General features: G+C 39.8%; 1 long non-coding RNA gene across 1 annotated transcript in view; it reads left to right on the forward strand.

The window, feature by feature from the left end:
- Positions 1-334: 334 nt before the first annotated feature.
- The window catches only part of LOC101687712, a 33884-nt gene continuing 9773 nt past the window's right edge, over positions 335-24445 (forward strand). Inside the window, exons 1-3 of the long non-coding RNA XR_199794.3 lie at positions 335-499; positions 2865-2969; positions 23398-23439. This is a non-coding gene — a long non-coding RNA (uncharacterized LOC101687712). The remainder of the gene's footprint in view (positions 500-2864; positions 2970-23397; positions 23440-24445) is intronic.

Genomic DNA, 24445 nt, shown 5'->3' on the forward strand with positions numbered 1-24445 from the left:
CTCGCGCTGGCTTTCACCGAGGGCTGCTTCGATCTCACTGCGCAGAATGAGTCCTCAGTGTTTGCTGAATGAATGAAGGGGTGGGAGACAAGACACAAAAGACAACATCCTAATAAACGAGGGAGAAAAAAGGCAACTAGACCCTAAACGTAAAAACTGCACAGAAACGCAGATGTGGGGCTCCTAACGGGAAAACCCCGCCGGAATGGGGAGCCAGGGGTTTGTAAGTGGGCGGAGTAGGAAAAACCAAAGCCGGGGCGGGGCTGGGTTCTGATTGGATGCAGTGCCTGTCAGTCGCGGCCGCTGGTCGGCGAGCCTATCTGCGGGCCGCAGTCACGGGATTAAGACGCCAGAAGCCTCGCGGGTTCGAATCTCTCCCAGCGAGATCTCGAGCACGTCCCTGCGTCTGCGGACTCAGTTTGCTCAGCTGCAAAGTGGGGGTGAGGACGGCGCTTCCCGCCCGGCGAGGCGCAGCGGGTCCAACCGAAGTCGGGGCTCGGTAAGTGAAGACCCATCACCTGGGACTTTCGGCCTGAGACCCGCGCCGGCAGAGGCCCCTGGCGGCGGCGACGTGTGTTTGGAGTAGCGTCTGCTCACATCCAACCCCCTACCCTCTTTATCTCCTCCTCCCAGGGCAGGCACTGTGTCCCAGGGCTCAGCCAGGGCCTGGAGGAAGGGTGGGCAAGGGCCGGGGAGTTAGTGGCTGCAAACAGATTCCCTCTGAGGCTGTTGACTATGGGTGGACGGCGGAGTGCCGAGGACAGAAGAGCAGCCCCCGGCGGATGAGGTCGGCTGCCTCACCTGCGGACACCCTGGATGCCAGCCAGGAAGCCCAGGCCCAGTGAGACAGGTCAGGGGGGAGTGGGACTCCCAGCAGCCAGCAACCAGAGAGAGAAGGGGGGGGGGAAACATCTGGGTTGACAGAACGTGCCAGGAGCCATGGCAAGACCTTCATTGTCCCTATTTTACAGTTGGGAAAACAGAGGCTTAAAAATAATATCATGGCAAGTTAGTGCTTTGGGCCCAGGCTTGCCGGATTCTCAGGCTGAGCTCTTTATCCTACATCATGCGGCCTCTGGAGACAGTTTGAGGAGGGAGAGATATCTACACATTAGCAAGGTGGACTCTGGCAGTGATATCTGGGTGCCAGAGAAAGGTGGGCGCCCTCACATAGGTTCCTGGGCCCCAGGTACCTCTGCTTGGGCTCTTCTTGGCTTGGTTCTGTGTTGCCCCAAAACCTCTGGGGTACATTCCTCCTAGATTCACCAATCAGATCAGGGGAGGGGGTTTGGGAGCAAAGACAAAGTAGATTTCACTCTTGTGTGCTGGAGAGGCTGAGACAGATGAGCATCCTTGGCCCAGGCAAGAGTCGTGGGAAGTCACTGGGAAGCGGGTACCCGGGAAGATGGGGTCAGTGGAGAGACCCTTGCAAAGCAAACACAACTGAGGAAGGACCACAGGACGGACTGATGGTCCCCAGATTCCCTATTTTCTCCCTAGGGCCAGATTCGCTCTCAGATTCCAGGGCCCTCCCCTCTGAAGCTCAGCACTGCCCTGAATGAAGTTTCATATTCCCAAGAGTTCCCTGGGCTCTGGGCTAGACTTGGGGCTTCACGCTGTGATCTTCACCCACCTGGCACCCCTCCTGGTCACATCACGGCCCCTCAGCCATCCTGATTGGGGCAGGAAGCTCATCTGGTGCCAGCAGTGGGTACCAGAATTGGCCACACTGCTCTAAGGCCATCAGCAGCCCCGCAGGGCCCCAGCCTTGCCCATACCCTCTCCAGCTGGCTCAGCTCAAGGCCAAGCTCTTACAGCCCTTTGGACACTAGTTCGAACAGCTCCCTGTCCAGCGGGCTGGCCTACAGCCAGGCCAGATCCTGAAATATGCCCCCTTGACTCCCCCAACCCAGCATATCCAAAGCCCCCGTGACCAGCTTCTCCTAAAGCCTGCCCCCCCCATTTCTGTTGGATTTGACGTTCGCCCTGTGGCCCAGACTCCCAGGACCACCCCCCCACCAGCCTTGCCTGGGGACCCTGCCCAGGTTCCAGCTGGCTGGCAAGCCCAGCCAAGCATCACGGCTCCCGAGACATCCCTGAGTGACAGGAAACAACTCGCTCCTTCCAAGAGGCGAAGCTCTGACAAACACTCACTAGGAAATAATAAAGTGGCAAAATAATTCTGCATCGGACACACTTACCAGAGCAGAAAGCGTCTGTGGAGGAGACAACATCTTGTACCATCTATCTTCCTTAAATCCCCACGCTGTGACAAAGTGGAGGGCAAAATCATGATGAATGATCGGACACATTTAGCCAGTACCTGTGCTCTGTAACGAGCGTGGCCCGGGAAAAGGGGCTTTAATGAAGATCTGTGCCCCCGCCCCAAACTGGGCCTCGTCGGAAACAAGTCTTTATTACAAAATTGGCGCCTGGTTTTCATACCACGAAGGATGGAGGCGCGAGGTGTGACATGAATTAACGCCGGCACCTGCAGGGTCAGTCCAGCCCTTGCTGGCGGTACAGAGACAAACGGGTTCGGCTCCCGCCACCACCCTGCGTCTGGTTGACAAGGTGCCAGTCGCCTTCCGATTGTGCGGGAACACGCCTAGGTTTTGTTCCTACCCGGCCCGCCATCATTTATTCTGCTGCCTCATTTGAATATGATGAATACTGTAGTCCTTTATTTGTTCACAACAACCAAATAATTGTAGATCCGTGGGCTTCGGGGCAATTAATCACATTTTTCCCTCCACCAATCCACCATAAACATGACATTGAACAATAAAGGACATTAACCTCTGCTTTGCACAAAACTTTGCTTATTTAAACACTGCAAGGTTATTTGTTTTCCTTCTTGCCAGGCCCCAGCCACGAGGAGAGGGTGATGAGGAGAGAAGGCGCACCCCATAACCAGCCAAGGCTCTCCGGCCCATCCTGGCCCCCTGCACGGGGCAAGGAGCAAGCAGGTGCGGCTACAGTTACGGGGGTGGACACCGCCAGGGCAGGGCCCGTGACCATGAGCATGTGTACATAGGCATGTGAGTGCACACATGTGTACCTGGATGTGGGTGTATTTGTGTGACTGGGTCCATATTACATGCGTGTTCAAACACATATATATTTTTCAAAGTTTGTTCTCAAAGCAGAGGCTCTGAGGACAAGACCTAAGACTGTATGCATGGTTATGTCTGTGTATAGGTGTGTATTGTGTGTATGTGTGTGCATAGGTGTGTGTGTGTGTGTGTGTGTGTGTAATCGTCCCTATATGTGCACCTGTGTGGCGATTTTAATATAGGGTCACATTTCTTCACATTTCTCCCATCAAGAGGTGGGGGTCTCTGTCCTCTGCCACCTGAATCTGGGAAGGCCTGTGACTGCTTCAACTACATGAACGTGGCAGAGGGGACATGGTGTGATTTCCAAGGCGAAGTCATACGAGGCCTTGCAGCGCCCACCTTGCCCCTAAGAACAGTCACTCTTGGAGTCCTGAGCTGCCATCTCAGAAACCACTGGCTCCTGGACCCCCGTGCTAGAGAGGCCTCATAGAGAGACCTGGAGACCAGGAGGGAGAGAGATGGCCCAGGACACCAGCCATGGGGGTCATCTCAGGCCAGGGGCCAGACATGGGAGAAAAGGTGTCTCCAGCCTTTTGATTCTTTCCAGCTGAGGCTCTTGTCACGGCGGAGCAGTCACGAGCCACCCCCACAGAGGCCAGGAGCATGGTCAGCTGTCGTTGCTTCATGCCACCAAGTTTGGGGTAGTTTTCTAGGCGGCAGTAGGTGGCTGGAACAGCATGTGTTTTCTGTGTGTGCTTGATGCCCGTGTGAATGTGTGTGTGTATGCAAGTATGTGTACTGAATGTCTGCCTATGTATCCGGGGGTCTCAGAATATACGTGGTTCCCAGGTCAGGGCCTGAGAGTCTGAGCATGTGTGTTTGGCAGCGTGCACACGTGGGCGTGTGTTTGTGGGGACGGTGTGTGTGAGTATGTCCGCATGACGCGTTCATTCTCATTCAGCAGATATGGACCAAGCACCTGTCGTGCTACTCTCTCTTTGTCCTTCAGGGAACAAAATAAAGGTGGTATCTTCATGCAGCTTTCATTCTAACAGAGACAGACAATAGATGATAGACCTAAACAGTTCTTGAAAATTATGTATTACATCACATGGGCCAGGGAAGGGGGGGGTCAGCCAGCGTAAGGGCCCTACAGTGGGAATGCAGGGCCAAGTTCAAGGATGAGTAAAGAGGTGGAGTGAGTAAGAGAGAATTATAAGGGACTCTCTGTGAGTCAGGCGATGGGGGTCAGTTCACAGAATCCTTGGCTCTCTCCTAGGGACTTGGCTTTTAGTTGTGGGTGAATTGTGGGCTCTTTTCAGGGTTCTGAGTGTGGTGTTTTCTAACCAGCTTTTTAAAAGGATCACAGTGGTGCTTTCAGAGTAGTCTCTGGGGCAAAGGCAGAGTAGGGAAGCCAGTTAGGAGCCTAGCCCAGGTAGTCCAGGGGTCCATGGTAAGGCTGGAGGTGGTGAGAAGTGGTTTATTATGGCTATTTGGGGAAAGTCCTGGAAACCAGATGTCCTGACGGATTGGGATGTATGGTTAGAGAGTGTAGTCGGGGATGGCTCCCGAGATTTCTGGCTTGAGAAACCAGAAAGAGAGAATCACCCTTAGCCAGGATGGGGAAGGTTCTGGGAATAGTGGGTTTGGGGTGGGGGTGGATTGGGGTATCTGTGTACCTGTGTGTCATCATATACATGTATGTATTATGTGAGTGTGTGTACATCTGTGCAAGTGTCTGTTTGTATATTTGGATGGTCTCTGGGTTCACAATGGTTTGTGTACTCTGATGTGTCTGTGGATAAACATTTGTGTCTTTAAGAAGTGCTGAGTGGGTATTTGCACTGTGTGTGTGTGTCTGTATGAGTGTGTAGTGACTTTCTGGGTTTGCGGGTTGGCTGGATATGCACAGCCATGCAGGGACAGTGCTGGGGAGTCCCAACCCCCACCCCGCTGCCAGGCTTGTCTCGGGTGGGCGAGGTGGAGCTGGGGTTCACATAGACAGAGCTGTGTTGGAGAAGCTCCCAAAAGAGGACCCCAGAGCAGGGGGAGCCAGGCTTCCATGGAGCAGAGTGCTGAAAGCCATTGGCCCCCCGTGGATGGGGCTGATGCCCTTTGCTCCAGGGGGTGCCCACCGGCCAACAGCAGGGGATTGGCCAAATGAATTGTACATTTCCAGAGGATGGAATATGGCGTGGCCTTCGAAAATGGCATCTTTAAGGAACAAAGATTTGGGAAAATTCTCCCCCAAATAATGATATGTGTAAAAGGCAGTTCTTCACAAATAAAAGAGAAGCCATTAGGTGAACACTCCGTCAGCGGGCAGCCCCGGACTTGCCTGGCCTGTGCTGTCTTCCCGCCTAAAGGGTTGAACGGAGGGGCTGCCCCTGCTCGTCATGGAGGCCTCCCCTCTTGCCCGAAAAAGCATTGTTCCACTTTTCATTCACCACGGTGCGGACGGCAGCTACCCTCTTGGGTGTGGTATCGTGCCTGAAGCAGATTCATTGCTAGATCCTCAGATACCTAGGGTGCAGCCACTGATTTGGGGAACACATTCTTTTCTGGTCCTATCAGAAAAGATGGTCCAAAACAGGACAGCCGTAGTTGTTTGTAGTTTCGTCGTTTTGTTCCAAGGCTATCTTAACTCTCCCATCCTCTGCCATAAAATAGTCCGAGTTGATCTGGATTGCTTCCACATTATACAAAAGATCCCATTAGGTCAATGTATAATAAGAGATCATCACATCAGTGACTTTGTACTGATATGGACGGACAAGACAAATGTGGCTCGTCTGCTGCAGGTTTTAGAAAGACACGTGCTCACTGGGGGAGGGGCGTGTATGTATTTACAGTTTATGTAAGTTGTATGTATTGTGTAATACTGTTTTTAAGATCTATCCATGTCACTATGTGTCCTTACGATCATTTGCTTCATAATAACAGTGAGGGCCAACCCAGAGGACCGCTGTCCCTCCCACAAACCTGCAGCAAGCATCCTTGTAGATTTCTCATTGTGCACATATGTTAGAATTCCCGTGGATCCTGGAGTGTGTGTGTGCTTAATTTGCATAAGTACTATGGGACGACTCTCCAAAGAGGCTTTACCAATTTACACTCCCATTGGCCATGTGTGAGGGATCCGATCTTCCTCATTTCTGCCATTAATTGGTATTACCCAGCTTTCTAGTTTTTGCCAGTCTAAAGGTGTAAAGTGCTATCTTGTTTTAATTTGCATTTCTTTGACCGCTAATGAGTTTGAGCATCACTTCATGTGCTTATTAGCTTTGGGGGTTTCTTTTTCTGTAAATTGCCTGTCATATCATTTGCCCATTTTTCTATTGGACTTGATGCCCTCTTAGTATTGCTTTACAGAGTTCCTTGTATATTCTAGATGTTAATCCCTTGTCAGTTTTAGGCTTTGAAAAAAAATCTCAATCCTATCATCTGACTCTTAATTGGCCCATGTTATTTTTTTTATTAAACACTACTTCTTAATTTTGATGTAATCAAATCCAGCAAATTTGTGCATGATGGTTTGTGCTTTTCAAGGGTTGATAAGTAAGCCTCCTTGCTTTTCTCTGAGCCCAGAGAGATCCTCCCCCATTTGTTTCTGTTAGCCCTATGATTTTTAGCTTCCACATTTAGATCTTTAGTTTACTTAAAGCACGCCCTCCCCTCATGCATGAGGATGAACAGGGATTTGGTTATAATTTGCTTAGTAGAGAGAGCCATTTTTCACTAGTCTAAAATCATCCATCCTCTTCCTATCTCCTTTACCTCTGTTAAGTTCGCACGCTTATGTGGGTAGGTCTTGGGGTTCTCTGTGTTTTTGCATTGATGTGTTTTCTGTTCTTGTGCCAGCTCTGCAGGAGGCTTTTTTAAAGTACTGTTTGGTAGGGAAAGTCATCCCCTCTTTGCTGTTTTGTTTTGGAAAGTTGACTTTGTTCTGCATGTATCTTCCATTAGTCCACATAATTTTCAGTGTAGATTTACCAAGTTTCCTTTTCAAAGAACATACACATATACTTACTCTTATACATAGAATTGTACTTATGAAAGGGATTGCAGAGAATTTCTTCATTAGACTGGGGAGAGTTGACTTGGTTTTAATATTAAGTCACTCTCTCCAAAGTTTAGTTTATCAGTTGATTCAAGTTTTAAAGTTCAGTTCATGGAGGTCCTTTTAAATTCTTGGTTTAATTCTCTGATAAGTAATTTTTGTTGCAATTGTGATGTGATTTTTTAATTGTACTTTGTTCTATTTATGATTTCTTTTATTACATACTATATTTATTACATCTTGGTATTTCATTTTCTTATTACATTTTCTAGTTGGCTGTTGCTGGTGTAGGAAAATATTGATTTTTGTAAGTGAATCTCATGTCTGAGCAATTTTAGCTGAATTTTCTTGTTCTAATAATTGGTCTGTTAATTCTGTTGGTGCCTATCTAGATAAGTTAGTCATATCTATAAATAATGACAGTTTTAGGTCTTTCCTTCCAAACTTTACAATCTTATTTCCTTATAGTGTTAATTAGAATTTCTAATACTTTGTTAAACAGTGTGAGATATTATTAGGGCCATCTTGTTTTTGTCTGGGATATGAAGATATATATGCCTAAAATTTTTCTGTTGTGTATATTACTTTTTTGGGGATGTAGAGAGTTTATCAAATTAAATAAATTTTTTGCCACTTCAAGTTTTGAGCAATTTTTTTAATCATAAAAATGTTCTGATTCTTATAAAATGACCAATTTAGATTATCATACATTATTTCTTTCCCTCTGTTAACTTTGAATTAAATGGAAGAGTTTTCTGATGCTGAACTATCCATGAATTCCTTGAATATTATGTATTATTTCTAATACATTTTTAATGTATTTTTAATACTTTGGATTCAGGTAGTGATTTAATTTTATTTATTTATTTATTTATTTATTGAGAGAGTGAGTGAGAGTGGTGTGGGGGAAGGACAGAGGGAGAAAAAGAATCTTAAGTAGGTTCCAGGCCCAACACAGAGCCAGATGCCAGGCTCAATCTCACAACCCTGAGCCGAAATCAAAGAGTTGGACGCTTAACTGACAGAGCCACCCAGGCGCCCCCAGTTAGCAATGTTTTGTTTAGGATTTTTGCATCTGCTTGTGAGTAATATAGGCCTACAATTTTCCTTTTTGCCTAGTTCCTATCTGGTTTTAGAAGCAGGATTATATTAGCCCCAGTGGATTAGCTGGGCAGAGTTTGCTATTTCTCTGTTTTCTGGAACAACTTGAATAAAATGGAAAATAACTGTCCCTTAGAAGTTTCGTGGGATTCACATGCAGCACCTGTATAAAACCATCTGCACTCTCTCAAAAAACCATCTGGGCCTTGGATTATTGTGGGGTGAGGTGGGGTGGAGAAAGAGATACCTGATGACCAGTTTTATTTTTCTTAGTATTTATTTGTTCGAGTCTATTTACATATCTATTCAAGCTCGTTGTCTCTTGCACAAATTTCAGCATTTTATATTTTCTTATATGTTCAAGTATCTCATATAGGTTATTGAATTTGTTAGAACAGAGTCACAATACTTTTTTTAAAAAAAGATTTTATTTATTTATTTGACGGACAGAGATCACAAGTAGGCAGAGAGACAGGCAGACAGAGGAGGAAGCAGGCTCCCTGCTGAGCAGAGGGCCTGATGTGGGGCTCGATCCCAGGACCCTGGGATCATGACCTGAACCGAAGGCAGAGGCTTAACCCACTGAGCCACCCAGGTGCCCCACTCTTTTATTCTTATTAGGTAGATAGCACTATCTTGCTATTTAATGTTTTTTTTTTTTTTTCAAGAAAAATGTTTGCTTTGGTTCATCCCTGCTTTTTTTCTTCACTCTTTCATTGATGAGTATCTTTATATTAATTCTTTCCATATTCAGTTTGTGCTGTTTTGTCCCTTTCCATTTTCCTGTTTCTTGATACTGATGCCGTAAAGTCCCATTAACTGTTTCTTAGCTATGTCCATAGTTTTGACAAGTACGTTTTTATTAGCATCTGTTTCTAAATACTTCTTTGATCTCTTAAGTACCATAGTAAAGTCTAGGAGCCCTAGAGCCTGTCTGCCTGGATTTGAATCCTTGCTGAGCTATTCACTAGCTGTTTGACCTTGGGCATGTCACTTAAGCCCTATGTTCCTCACTTTTTTTACTTCTATAACTGGCAGTCAACATTGAAATGAATATCAGCTCATGTAAAGACCACCACAGAACATGGCTGCATAAAGCAAGTGCTATGTAAATGTTAGCTATTACAGTTTCCAAGCATATCGGATACCTTAACTCTCTTTTAATTGCTTTGAAGTGTTAGTTTCTAGTGAGATAGTAATCTTAGGGGAAGATTCCCTGTGTCCTCTGGAAAGGCAGAAGGGAGAGACTGTGAGCCCATATGAATTTGGAGACCTTGATTTATTAGAGTCACCAGTCTTTGTGACTATGACATTCTTTCCTGGAGGCTTCCATGCTAGGTGTGAGTGAGGAGAATGGGTTGCTTCCAGGAGAGACAGCTGCAATGTAGATGAAAAGGAAGGACAAATGGGCCAGAATGTCAGGGGCATAGACATGAAAATGTTCAAGAGATGATTCCTGAAAGGCAGCGTAGATTAAATGTGGGGCTTGATAAATGTGGGGCTTGAGGGAGAAGAAGGGTCAAGTATGACTTCAGGGTTTCTACAACTAGATAGAAGTGTTGGTTCCCGAGCTGGGGAAACTGGAGAAGGAGTAATCTGGGAGGTGAAGTGCAGAACTGGGATTCAGTTCTGGATATGTGATGCTGGGTTTGGTTTGAGCAGGCCCTGGAGTGTGGCTGTGGGGCAGGAGAGCAAGGGAGGAGAGGAGAAAAGGGGGCAGGTCCACTTTGAATGAATATTACCACGAAGGCAAAGAGAGCAGTGGGAAGGGGTGTGATGAGCAGGAGCTGGACATGAATTCTGTCTTAGAAATACCACTGGCTCTGGTATAGAGAAAGGTTGTAGGAAGAGAACAGAGGAGGGAGACAAGTTGGAAGGGATCTGGCTTACTGGACACTATGCGTCACCCAGAGATGGATTCATGAGTGTGTAACCTGTACACAGGGCTCTGCTTCATGCTCTGCTTTTGCTGTTTTGAGATTCTGTTAATAATTTTATCTCTGTTTTGTGAGTCAAGTCCAATGAGCAGGGGATCACATATATGGGCAGAGGAGAAATACACAATATACATCTGCCAGTTCCTTGCTGCCGCATTTGAGTACAGCATTTGTGATGCCCTGTGAGCACAGAATTCAAGTGGACCCACAGTGCATGGATCTTGCGTGTTCATAACTATTTGGTAGCCTTTACATTTGAAGAAAAGCTTGCTTGGATATAAAATCTGTGTCCCTTTGTCTCCCTTAAATATTTATAAAATATTGCTCCATTTTGAAAACATAAAATGTTACTGTATCAAATCTTGATGCTATCCTTTTCTTTTGCATAGAAGTCACTTGGACTTTTTAGGTGGGTGCCTAAAGGTTTTTATTTCATCCTTAAGGAACAATAATATCACTAAGCTAACTGTCAGCATTGACCATTCTAGATAATTTTCATGGGACTGTGTGTGTGTGTGTGTGTGTGCGCGCGCATGCTTTAAATTTTTAGATTCAAATCTAATTCTGGTCCAAAATATATTTTTTTAATTCAGTTTCTAAGTGAGTACTTTCTCTGTTAATTGTTTAGGCTTTATTCTTTAGAGCCTTCAATTATACATAAGTTGGATCTCCTTTGCCTGACTTCTAGACCACTTTCTCTCAGATCCCTTTTATCTCTTTCTTTGTTTCTGTTTGATTTTCTTCACTAGTCTATTTTATGTCCTCTGTCTCCTTAACTGTACCTGTCTCAGTGTTTATTCTCCCTTGTGGTCCTTCCAATTTATTCTTCCTGTATCTCTCTCTTTTAAAGTAGGGTTCATGTCCAATGTGGAGCCCAACACAGGACTCAATCTTACAACCCTGAGATCATGACCTGAGTTAAGATCAGGAGTTGGACACTTAATCAACTAAACCATCCAAGGGCCCCTTTGTTCCTTCTAATTTAATCCTCATTTCAGAATTGTGATTTTCTTGTCTTTGTTCTCCAGTTGCACCAGATTTTTGTTAATCTCCCTGTTGTCTGGCCATCCTGTATCTGAGCTCTTCTATTTCTGGCCCATGCTGCTCTTTCAGAGCTAATCCCAAGTTCTTAATTGCTCTCAATCCATTTAACTTTATGTCCACATGTCTTCTCTTTGTCTACAAGATAGTATTTCATTTATTTCTGTCTTTTTTCCCCCTGTAAAAGCCTCTGTTTGGAGTTATATTTCTCTTTTGTTTCTTAAATGAAAAAAAAATGTCATTTCCTAGATTCATAGGAGAAGATTTCTGTAGAATGGAGCACAGATGGGCCATGTGGCTTTCCCTACATTTTTAGTTGTTACCATGAAAGGCTTACATAGCAGTCTGTCTGTGTAACTGGTTTTCGTTTTGTTTTGTTTTGTTTTTTCATTTCTCAGAATGAAGCCTTTGTCAGAAAGGCTTTCTGCCTCTATTGCTGAGTTTCCTAGAGCTCTGTCTGTGGGTCTTGCTCTTTAAGATAATTCTCTAATCTAATCTGCTTGTCCAGAGCCCACTAAGGGTGAGGTATTCTTCCTTGGGGTATGCAAATGTTCTAGAGATTTGGGGGCCCTGGGTCCATCAATAGTCTGATATATATGTATCAGATATATATACATGTATACACAAACACACATGAAATCAGCCATATAAAAAGATGAATATACAAAGATGAGACATTTGTAATGTCAAATTCTACAACTCATAATGAAAACAGTTACACATATCTATGTATCTAGCACCACGGAGATGCAAGAAGAAACAGAGACAAATTGGTAATAAGAAGCTTTAATTAACTTCTCTGAGTTCATGACATATACATAAAAAGTAATAATATAAAACACCTAAAAATGTAACTATTGAGATAAGTCTGATATGTAATTACACTGACTAACCATTAAAAACAGTGATTGTGCATTACTTTCAGGTGCTTCTGTTGACTCACGAAGTGGGCTGTGTGTTAATTCAAAAAGAAAACAAAGGTAGGAATAGTGAGATAACATTCTCTGATCAGAATGCAGCAAAACTAAAAATTACAATATGCACATACAAATTTTCTTCTGCCTATGAAATTTAGGCAGAACTTGCAAACAATTCTTAGGTCTAGAAGAAATCAAACCTCAAACTTCGAAGTGTTCAGAAAATAGGGATAGTGAAAATCCTATCTGTCAGGTCTATGAGAGGTAAAACAGTGCCCAGAGGAATACTGATAGCTTTTGAATATGTATATTAGTGATAAAGAAAGAATGAACAAAAGTGCATCAAGAAATTAAAAAGTTAAACCTTAAAAAGTCAGGAGGAAGAAATCGAAAAGAAAAAAGGGGACATCAAGGAATTAGAAAAGAGGGGAAAAAATAGCGTTGCTAAATCCAGGTCCTAGTCCTTTGGGAAAAAACCAAGAATGTATCTGTGGTTTGATAACTGAGAGAAAATAAAACTACACAGAACAATCATGACAGTTGGGAAGTAATACAAATAGAATATTGTAAGACATACTTTGTTCAACTTAATGCAAATAAGCTTGGAAACTAGAAGAAATGATATTTTTCTTAGAAAAAACATGATTGGTCAAAATTGACTCCAGAGGAGAAAGAAATAATAAACCCACAAATTTCCATAAAAGAAACAGAAAATGCCACCAAAGATTTACACACCTTCTTGGAAAAATAAGCTGTCCCAGAGAGTTTTCCAGGGGAAATTACCAATTTTTTTAAGTGCCGGATAATTCCAACGCCATTTAAAGTGTCCTGGGGCCTGAAATTTTTTTTTTTAAAGATTTTATTTATTTATTTGACAGAGAGAGATCACAAGTAAGCAGAGAGGCAGGCAGAGAGAGAGAGAGGAGGAAGCAGGCTCCCTGCTGAGCAGAGAGCCCGATGCGGGACTCGATCCCAGGACCCTGAGATCATGACCTGAGCCGAAGGCAGCGGCTTAACCCACTGAGCCACCCAGGCACCCCCTGAAATTTTTTTTGAATGTCCAGATGTTTTGTGAAGCACCAGAGACACAGAGATGCCCATGCGTATCACATATGCATACATTTGTGAATATTGATACAAAAGTCCAAATTAAAATAATAGCAAACAAAATACAACCATGCTTAAAAACAAAACAAAACTAATACACTATGACCAAGTGTTTAATACAGCATACCAGAATGGTTCAATATTCTAGGTTCTAATAGAATTAGTTAAAATTGGTGAAAATCAATATTGTAAAACATCTATTTGTGCAATGAAGCAAGAACAGTAAAGTTAATGGCAGAATGTAGGGAGTAGACAACATGCTTTTTCAGTGCAACATTCTCGCAAATTTGGTGTAGGTTTGAAAAATTTCATAATAAAATGTTGGTAAAATATCTAATAATAGAATTTATCATATTAATAGGTCTAAGGAGAAAGATCACAAGATCATCTCCATAAACACTGAAAGGCATTTGACAAAGTTCAGTATCTATTCTTGATTATAAAGCATTTAATAAAATAGGAAGAGATAGCTACTTGTTTAACATAAAAATAGATTCATCTCAACCCATAAGCCAGCGTTTTGCTTAATGGGGAAAACACTAAAAGCATTCCCATTAAAGTCAGGGTAAAACAGAAATGTCCAATATAATAATATTTATATATATGTAAATACTATATATAATATAGGATTATTATTTAGCATTGTTGTGTCAGAAATAACCAGTGTAATTAAAGAAAGATATTAGAGGTATGAAAATAAGAAACCGAGATATTAAATTATCTTTATTTGCAGATGATATGGTGGGATGATGTGATTGTATAGCTATAACCCAAGAGACTCAGTTGAAAAACTTACAAAAATAAGATAGTTTAATAATATTGTTGGGTACAAAATTAAAAGAAGAATCAAGAGCATTTATATACCACTTTCTTGATACTTAAAATATTGAGTATTTTATCATAATGAGAAATACGTGATATATATGTGACTAAAACTTTGAAATACAGAGGCTCATAAATGATGACTTTAAACATGGAAAGTTATCTCATGTTCTTGGGTAGGAAGACTCAAAGATGACTGTTCTTTTAAAATAAATTTACAGTGTAATGGGTTCCCACTAAAATGCCAACAGTATTACTTAATGAAACCAGCTGATTCTAAAATTCACATAAAAATGAACAAATCAAAATAGGAAACCAATTTTTTAAATGTCAAGAAATTAGGGAGAAATAGGGCACCAGATATTGGAACAGTGTAGGACGGTTACTTATTTGTATAGACAGATCCACTGATAGAAGTTCATAAGTTCCATACAGATAGAAGTTCAGAATTTTCCCAAATATGCACTGTAGCTTAGTGTATAATAGAGGTGGCATTTCAGATCAGTGGGAGGAAGACTGATCATTCAGTAATATGTCTTGAGATAACTGGATAGTCATCTTGGGGGAAAAGTTGGATCCCTGGTTTGTGCCTTACACAATAATTTCAGGTAGATCAGAGGAGAATCATAGGAGAATGTTTTTCATAATCTGGGCAGAATTGATCTTGGACTGGCAAATGCCTTTCTAGAAGCCATAAATAAAATGATTGATAGATTCAACTACATTTTAAAAAAAATCTGTAAGACAAAAATCATCAGAAGCTAAATTCTTAGAAACTACAGATTGGAGGAAATGATTTGGAACTCACCACAAAGAGTCAGGTTCTCCAACATATGAAGCATTCCTAAAAAAAGGAAAAGAATAGAAAGACTGCCCCATAGAGGAAAAATGTGCACAGGCTCTAAAACACACATTCTCAATATATGTCCTATGGTCCTCAAGAGGGCAAAAAATTGTTTCTTGGGGAGCAGAGTATCTCAGCTATTACAATGGTTTGTGACCATCCAGAGCTCATCTCTGAGGAATTAGTCTTATTCCTTAGTATTTAATTCCTGTTGATAGGAAGAAATGAAATTAAATTTTTAATTGGTTGATTAAACAAACTCATTATAATAATCTAAACTATAAGAAAATAATTGTAGTAATTAATGAGAGCAAAATTTTCAACTTTTCAGGGTTGATACTGAGAAAGTGTTGAGAAATACAAATCTAAAAAAAAATGGTTGACAGAAAACATACAGATGGCTGTTGATCATACGAAAGTAATGCTCCTATAAAAGCTTTATGGAAATATCCACGGCAGCATTATTCATAGTAGCCAAATGGTGGGAACAGCCCAAGTGCCCATCAACTGATGAATGAATAAAGAAAATGTGATAGATCCAGGCAGTGGAATGTTACTGGGCTCTAAGTAAGAAAGTGTTGTCACCTGCTCCTTCTTGGATGAATTTGGACAGCACCATGATAAGTGAGAGAAGCCAGTCACAATAGAGCACACATTGTGTGATTTTATTTATATGAAATGTCTAGAAAAGGCAAATCTGCAGAGAAAGTGGTTGGTTGCTTAGGGTTGGGGGTGATGGGGTATTTGGAAGAGTGGTTGCAAAGGGTCCAGTTGAAATGTTCTAGAATTGATTGTGGTGGTGGTCACACAACTCCGAATATACTAAAAGGCACCAAAGTGTACACATTGTGGGTGAATTGTTTGATAATGTGAATTACATCCAATAAAGCGGTTACCAAAAAAATAACCAGTAGTAGTAGCTCTTGGATTTCTTTGGAATGGCCTACTTTAGTATCTCTCAGAAGCTGTGAATACTCTCCAGAAGGATTTGTACATGCAGAGAAGTTTGCATTTAATTCAGTGAGTTTAGGGACCCCCAGATTCCCTAGGAGGCCATGCAGTTGAGCCCAAGAACTTCTGCAAAATATTTAGAACATTTCTGGAACATGTTCCATTTCTGGAACATTTCTCACTTACTCTTGTATGTTTGTCATTCACATCTTCCTTTATGTCAAGTTGTGTGGTTCTCTTCATGTATCTGTACTTCTTTTTTTACTATTTAATAATTTGTGTTGCTCTCTTGAATTGTATTTTTATTCCAATATTACTTCAAATTTTTATTGCTGCCGCATGTATTTTACTAATGGCCGCCTTCCCAAATGCTCGTTTTTTGACATTTTGCCCTTCCATCTTATTTAATTTTGAAAATGCAACAATCATTATTGTTTCTGAATATAAAAGTCATATATGTTCATCATTTTAAAATTCAAACCATTTAAAAGATTAGAAAGTGAAAGTATATCGATTATTCTGCCCCTAGAGATAGCCACTGTTTCTTATTAGTTGTAAGTATTTTTCAGTTAATTAGCTGGGGCTTCCCAGATAGAAAAATTGTATCATCTTTAATTAATGTGTGACAAGGATAATGTTTGGAGGATATTAAGCCAATGCATTTTCTTTAAAAAAGAATCTTAATTATGAAATATCTTAAACCTACAGAAAGGTCCAGAAAAGGATGTAACGTATTCATTTTACCATTGTCAGAGTTTGGGAGTCCTCCTATCCAATCTCTTCCTTCTCCTTCTCCCCCCAAGGATACCACCCATCCATATATGTTCACGACATAAACATATATCCACAAACAATACACAGAAGTATTCTGTGTGTTCTTCAGTGTACATGAACCGTAGCATACCATCTATAACTTTTTAAAAGATTTTGCAATTTACTCAGGTTGATACACATAGGTGAGTTTTCATTTTATCTGCTTACTAGTATTCCATTGTATGCCTTTTTTGCCTGTTTCCCTTCCAAGGTGCAGTTGTTTCCATTTTTAAACAATAACATATAGCACTGGATAAACATTCATATCCATGCCTTCTTAGGTACACCAGGGAAGATTTATCTAGGTTAGATATTTGGTTGTGGAAATGGCACTTTCCACCATACTAGGTCCAGTATTATCAAAAGCTCTCCAGTGTGATCATACTTTCCCACCAGCAGCATGTTCTGTAAAAGTGCTTGTTTCCTTGCACCCTCCATCATTAGGTACCATCTGATTTTTAAATTTTGCCAGTGGATGGATACAAAACCTATCTTGTCGCTTTAGTTGATTTTCTTGATTACCTGTGAGGTTGCAGAGCTTTTCATTTATCTATTTACTGTTGAGGTTTTCTCTTCAGAGTCCCTGTACATAGCCTTAGTCCCCTTCCCCCCCTCATTGATTTGTAGAAGTTCATTATATATTGTGGACACTAATATTTTGTTGCAGATAACTTCTCCCAGCCTATGCTCTGTTTTCACTTTGTTTATAGTATCATTTATTGCGTGCAAATACTTTATTTTTATGTACTCAAGTTTATTCATGTTTGCCTTTATGGTTTGAACTTTTTCTGTCTTGCTTAAGAAATCCTTTACACTCTCGTGTCATATACACATGTTCCTGTATTTTCTTCTAAAAGTTTCAAGATAGTTTCAATTTATAATTTGTCTTTAATACACCTGGAATTAATTTTTTATATGATGTATAATTTGTATATGGAATTATTAGGAATTTTACTTTGTCTTTTCCTCATATGGACAGTAGTAATTCCAGCATTATTTTCCCCTTTTTGAACTCTTACTTGAAAAAATTTCAAACATATACAGAAAACAGGATAATAAACCTCATATCCTTAATCATCCATGAATGCTCATTTCATTGCCAATCTTGTTTCATCCATAGCACCAATCATTCCCTCTCACGAATTATTTTAAAGCAAAGTCAGACATCATATAATTTCATCTGTAAATATTTCAGCATGAATCTTTAAAAGATCAGGTCTCTTTTGAGCCATAATAACATTATTATGTCTAAAAAACATTAATTCCTTAATACCAATAAACAGATTTCTACAAACCATAATTTTCTTTTTGCAATTGGTTTGAGTCAGAATCCAAATAAATTCCATATGTTGCAGTTGATTGAATTTTCTTAAGTCTATTTCAATACATGGATATCTCCTTCCTCTTCCCCCCCACACCTTAAAATTTATTTGTTGAGAAACTAGACTGTTGGTTCTGTACAGACTCCCACATTCTAAGTTTTCCTAAGTGTATATTTGTGGTGGTACCATTCAACATGTTCCTCTGTCTCGATGTTTCCTATAAACAGTTAGTTTAGAGACCTGGTGACATTCAGGTATGACGTTTGGCAAGAATACTTCGTCCAAGATTCTGTGCATTTCCGTTAGGTATATAATGTCTAACATCACATATTTGGGATATTAACAACCATTGATGTGCCTAGATCCATTGCTTCATCAGATCTTGGAAAATGGCAATATTCTAATTCCATCATTCCATTATCCTGTATTTTGGCATCATTTATTGAACAGTCCATTCTTTTGTCACTCATTTGTGCTGGTTCCATATACATGTGGCTCAGTTTCCAGGCTCTCTCTACTGTTCTTTTGACCTATTTGTCTGTCTTGGCACTAATGCCATGTTACTTTAGTTACTCTAGCTTCATAGTAAGTCTTCATATCCGGCAGAAGAATACATCGCAGATTACACACACACTGGGAAAAAAAGCTCTTTTTGACCCTTTATAATTCCATAAATACTTTGGGATCTGCTTATCAAGTTCCATGGAGAATTCCCTTGATGTTTTGGAATGACATTGTGTCAAATCTGTCCTTCAGTTTAGACACAATTGCCATCTTTGTGATACCAAGTCTTTGCATCCACTAACATGAATTAGTTATCCCTGCATTCAGCCCTTTTATGCCCTTCAGGGAAGTTTGATGATTTTCAAAGTTCTTACGCATCTTCCGGATGTTGTCATGGCGAATGGTGTCTTCTTTTTGAATTACACTTTTTAACTGTTCCTACTGGATAGGAATGCAGTCAATTTTTATATATATGATTTGTATTTAGCAGGCTTGAGGAACTCTATTCTTCTGATAGTGTGTTGGTAGATTTTCCTGGAATTTTTTCAAACATACGCAATGATTTTTAAATCTGGGAATAATGACAGTTCTGTCATTTCTAATCCATATATCCTTCGTCTTTGGTCTCCTCAATTATATTTGTCTAATATTGAATACAGGTGGTGATGGTCTTTTTTTGCTTCTTTCTGAATTTCACAGAAATGCTTTTCACTCTTCAGTACTATCATGTATGTTGAAACTTTTTTTTTTACCTTATTTTTTTCCAGCTTTATTTAGATATGATTGACATATATATCATGCAAGTTTAAGTTGTACCATGTGATGAATTACGGTATGTATATATTACAAAATGATTATCATAAGGTTAGTTAGTACCTCCTCACCTCACCTCACATAATTACCAGTTTTGTTGTGATGGTGGTGGTCATTGTGAGAATGGTTAAGATTTATGCTCTTAGCAACTTATATATGTACAATACAATTATTCAGTCACCATGCTGTACCTGCCCCAGAACTTACTCATCTTATAGCTGGAAGTTTATGCCCTTTGACCAGTACATACCCTTTATGAAAACCAGATAAGCTCCTTTCTATTTCCTAGGTAACTTTTCATAAATAAGTATTCAATTTTATCACGTGCTTTTCCCCACATATGTTGAGATGATAATGGTTTTGTTTGTTTGTTTGTTTGCTTGTTTTAGTATTACTGGGCTATGGGGCTTCTGGTTGGCTCAGTCAGTGGAGCATGCAACACTTGGTCTTGGAGTCATAGGTTTGAGCCCCACATTGGGTATAGAGATTACTTTAAAAAGTAAATAAAATTTAAAAATATGTATATATTACTGGGCTAATTACATTAATATTTTAAGTTCTAAACTATCTATGCTTTCCTCAAATAATCTCTGCTTGTTATAATGTCTTGCTCTATTTTTCACTCATTGCTCAATTTGTTTAATATTTAGATTTTTATGTCTATGTTCCCATGTCTTACAACAGGCAGTCCTTGTAGCTTCCTTGTCTATTTTGGTATTAATGTTGTCCCTTCTTCATAAAATGTGTTAAGGAGCTTTCCCATTTTTTCCCCCATTCAAATCTAAAACATGTTGTAAAGAATAAGGATTTTCTATTCCTTGAAGTTTTGGTAAGTCACCTATAGAATCATCAGTGCTGGATGATTTTGTTTTGTTTTGCTTTTGTGGATGAATTCTAAAATATGGATACCATTTTATTAGTGATTAAAACTCCATTCAGGTTGTTTCTTCTTTCTTGTATCGCTTTTATAAATTACACTTATCTATGAAATTGTTCACATTTCTAATTCATTGTTATAAACTTTTTGCAGTGTCCTCCTACGATTTATTATGTCTGAAGTTCTGTCCCCCTGCTGTTCATTCTTAATATTGTTTATTTGTGCCTGCTCTCTCTTTTTTCTTGATAAATCATGGTAGAGGTTCGTATATTTTATTAGTCTTTGCAAAGAACTGATTGAGGGACTTAAAAAATCTTCTCTACTATTAATTTTTTTAAAGATTTATTTATTTATTAGAGAGAAAGACCACACAGAGGGAGAGGCAGAAGGAGAAGCAGAGAAACAGGCTCCCCACAGAGCAGGGAGTCCGATGTGGGGCTCGATCTCAGGACCCTGGAATCAGGGTCTGATCTGAAGGTAGATGCTTAACTGACTGAGCCACTCAGGTGTTCCTCCTCTCTCCTGTTAATTTAATTGATAGATAATTGATCTCTGTTTTCTTTGTTCTCATTTTTATCATTGTCCATTGAGTTTACTTAGTTACTTTTTTGCTAACTACTAGATTGGATGCTTAACGTGGTGATTTTCCATCTTTTTGAAGCACTTTCTTCTTTCAGTATTGCTTTCCATGTTTTTAAAATATAGTACTTTTATTTTTGTTAAATTTTCTAAATGGGGTGTGTTAGCCATCTATTTGTAATTTATTTCTAATTTTATTTGTTGTCAGAGTATATGATCTGCATGTCTTGGAGTTTTCAAAGACTAGTCTGGTCTAGCTTTTGGTTATTTTTATAACTGTTCCATAGATGCTTGAAAAGATTAATTTAGGGGCTCCTGGGTGGCTCAATGGGTTAAGCCTCTGCCTTCAACTCAGATTATGATCTCAGGGTCCTGAGATTGAGTCCCGCATCTGGCTCTCTGCTCAGCAGGGAGCCTGCTTCCCCCTCTCTGCCTACCTGTGATCTCTGTCAAATAAATAAATAAAATATTTTTAAAAAAAGATTGATTTATCTCTAAATTTTAAGTACAGGGTTCTAAACAGATTTACACATTCAGGCTCGTTAACTGTATTGTTCAAGTTTTCCTTATCTTTACTAATTTTATTTTTCATCTGCTTGACATGTAATGAGGGAGAGTTCATTAAACATCTCCCTTTGTGATTGTGGATGTGTCTGCTTTTCCTTATAATTCCAGCTATGTTTGGCTGTATAAAATTTTGAGGTTGTTGTTAGGTGCATACAAATTTAAGATTCTTAAATGTTTTTGGTTTTTTGGGGGGGCAGGGAGAGAGAGGGAGAGAGAGAATTTTAAGCAGGCTCCATACGCAGCATAAGCCCAACATGTGGCTTGCTATCATGACCCTGAGATCATAACTCAAGCCAAAATCAAGAGTCGGAGACTTAACCGACTGAGCCACCCAGGTGCCTCAAGATTCTTACATCTTTTCCCTTAATTGTTTTGTATCATTATGTAACATCACTGTTTATCTCTACTTTTGCCTCAAAATCTATTTTGCCGGATGTTAATATAGCTACACCACTTTCTAAGTTATTTTTTAATTAAATTTCTCTGATTTAACATTTTCTGTTCTTTTATATTCAGTCTTCCTGAGACGTAATCTTACACTGCTTATAGCTGTTCGCTTTTTTCTTCCCCAGTCTAAGCATCTTTGTCTTTGAATTGGCAGAGTTGGTCCACTTATATTTATTTTTAGTACTAACTTGTATTCCGACCATCTTGTGCTGTTTCCTATGCTTTCTACTTATTCTCTCCCTCCTCCTATTTTCTGCCTTGTCGGTGATGGATCAGATTCCTTTATTCCTTCCCTTCCTTTGTTCTCCTCCAGTGGTTTGGAAGTTCTAGCATCTATTTCTCCGCTTTCAGATGATAAGCTTAAATTCTTATAACTCATGCTTGAATTACCAAAGTCCAGGTTAGTCGGTATTCACTCCCTTCTCCTAACCTGTCCAGGGATCGGATGACCACTCCCTCCCACACTATGCATGTTATTTTGTCTAGAAATATAATTCAGCATTGTTTTAAGACTTATCCAAATTAATTATCTACTTAATGTCTGGTCTCTCACCTCAGGGCTAGTGAACTTTAGTTTGCACATCTACAGCTCTGGTTTTTAAAAACATCCCTCTTGATTTCTCATATCTGAACATTTTCATTTATGTGTATTTGTGTGTGTGTGTGTGTATGAGACAGAAAGAGAGATTGAATAGGTCTGTGTTTTGAAAATTTTGTGGAATATTTTATATAGGATTTCTAGGAAGATTCTAGATGAGAGCAGAAAGGGGCACCGCATTATTTCACTTTGCCATATTGAGTGGCGTTCCGATTTTTTGGCATTTATGTATATGCACTTAGAGAAAATAGTTTTGCTGTGGATTTTTTTTAACATATAGAGTATCCTATTGTATATGCTCTTCTGTATCTTTCTTTTTCTGTCAGTAATAGCATCTTTCCTGTCAGTATCTATGCATCAAACTGATTTTCACCATTGCAGTTTATTGCATAGTATGGATTTAATATAGTTTATTCAACCACATTTTGCTTGGACGCTAAGATTATTTCCAGATTTTGCTATTAAAGGGAATGTTGCAGTCAAAAATCACGTACTAGCTGCCTTAGGAATGCATGCCAGGGTTTCTGTAAGAAGCAAAGTTGTGGTGTTATATAGAATATTCATTTTTTCATTTTGATGCTGCCTAAATGCCCTTCAAAGTGGGAATGCCATTCTATGTACATTTTCATATACATTTTATATTCCTCTCATACTGTATAAATCTTTTACCCCCATCCTGTCAACACTTGTTATACTTGATCTTGAAAAAAATTTGCTGAACTCGTGGTTGTAAATTTGTTCCTTTATTTTACTTTGCATTTCGTCCCGATTACTAGTAAAATGAAACATCTTTTATATATGATTACTGCCCATTTGCATTTCCTTTTCTGTGAATTGCCTGTTCATAGTCTTTGTCCATTTCCTATTCTAGTTTGTCTTTTAATGATTTGCAAGACTCATAGCTTATAGAGTAGTCAACTTTTACTAAACGTTGCATTTATGGCTTTTGGGTTTCGTGCATTATTTAAGAAGCTTCCCAGGTTGATCATATAATCTCCTATATTTCTCCTCACACAATTGTTTTGTGTTTTGCTTTAGGACTTTTATCCCTTGGAAAATTTTCCTTATGGATAGTGTGAGGTAAGGATTTACTTTTATTTTTTCATATGTCAAGGGGTATATAACTTCCTCGCCTATTTGATATGGCATCTTATTTAGATTAATAAATCAATGGATAGGATATATGTGAACTCGACTCAGTTCTCTTACCTGTTGATTTCTCCTGTACCAATGTCACACCATTTTAATTTCTCACCATTTTAATTTCTCACCATTTTAATTTGCAAAGTTATGAATCTTATAGATGAACACAAATGTTATGTTTAATGTTTATTCAGTAAATGTGTGTGCATTTGCTCTTCCATATTAATTTTAGAATCAGCTTGTAAAATTCCACGAAAAGTTCTCTGGAGTTGCAGTCAATATTATATTGACTTTAAAGATTATTTGAGGAAGAGGTTCTTTTGTATTCCAAATGCTTTGATCTTTTGATTTGCTCAAACTTTCCTCCTCAACTTCTTATTTTATTGCATTTAGGTTTGAAAATATAGCCTTCTTCCTATAATAAATATTTCTTGAGTGCTGACATTATGTCAGCCACAGTGTTAGGCACTGAGAATCGGTGGTGACAAGACTCATGTTCTCTGCCCTCATGTGGCTTACATTTCCTTTGTGGGCTAGGAAAGTGTTTCATTTTTTTAAAAAATGCTAGGTGCAGTGTTTAAGATTATGTATTCTATGTCTGTACATTATAGATTTTGAAATGTATCTAGTAAATAACCTTATTAATGAAGTTATTCATAGCTTCCGTATTTTTATTTCTTTTTGCTACTTGATTTGACAAAGCAATGCAATAATATTAAGGTATCCTATTAAGATTGTGATTTTGCTAAATTCATCTTGGTATTCCTAATAGCTTTTGCTTTGTAGATTGCTTTTTTTAAAATGCTACCGTTTATTAGGTTTTTTAATAAAGAAAATGTTAAAAAATATCCCATAATCTCACAATCCAGATAATCCTCACCGAGTCCCAAACACACACACACACACACACACACACACACACACACACACACACACACACTTG

This window comes from Mustela putorius, unplaced genomic scaffold (genome assembly GCF_011764305.1).
Source record: "Mustela putorius furo isolate JIRA1106 unplaced genomic scaffold, ASM1176430v1.1 tig00000596_pilon_pilon_pilon, whole genome shotgun sequence".
NCBI classification, from domain to species: domain Eukaryota; kingdom Metazoa; phylum Chordata; class Mammalia; order Carnivora; family Mustelidae; genus Mustela; species Mustela putorius.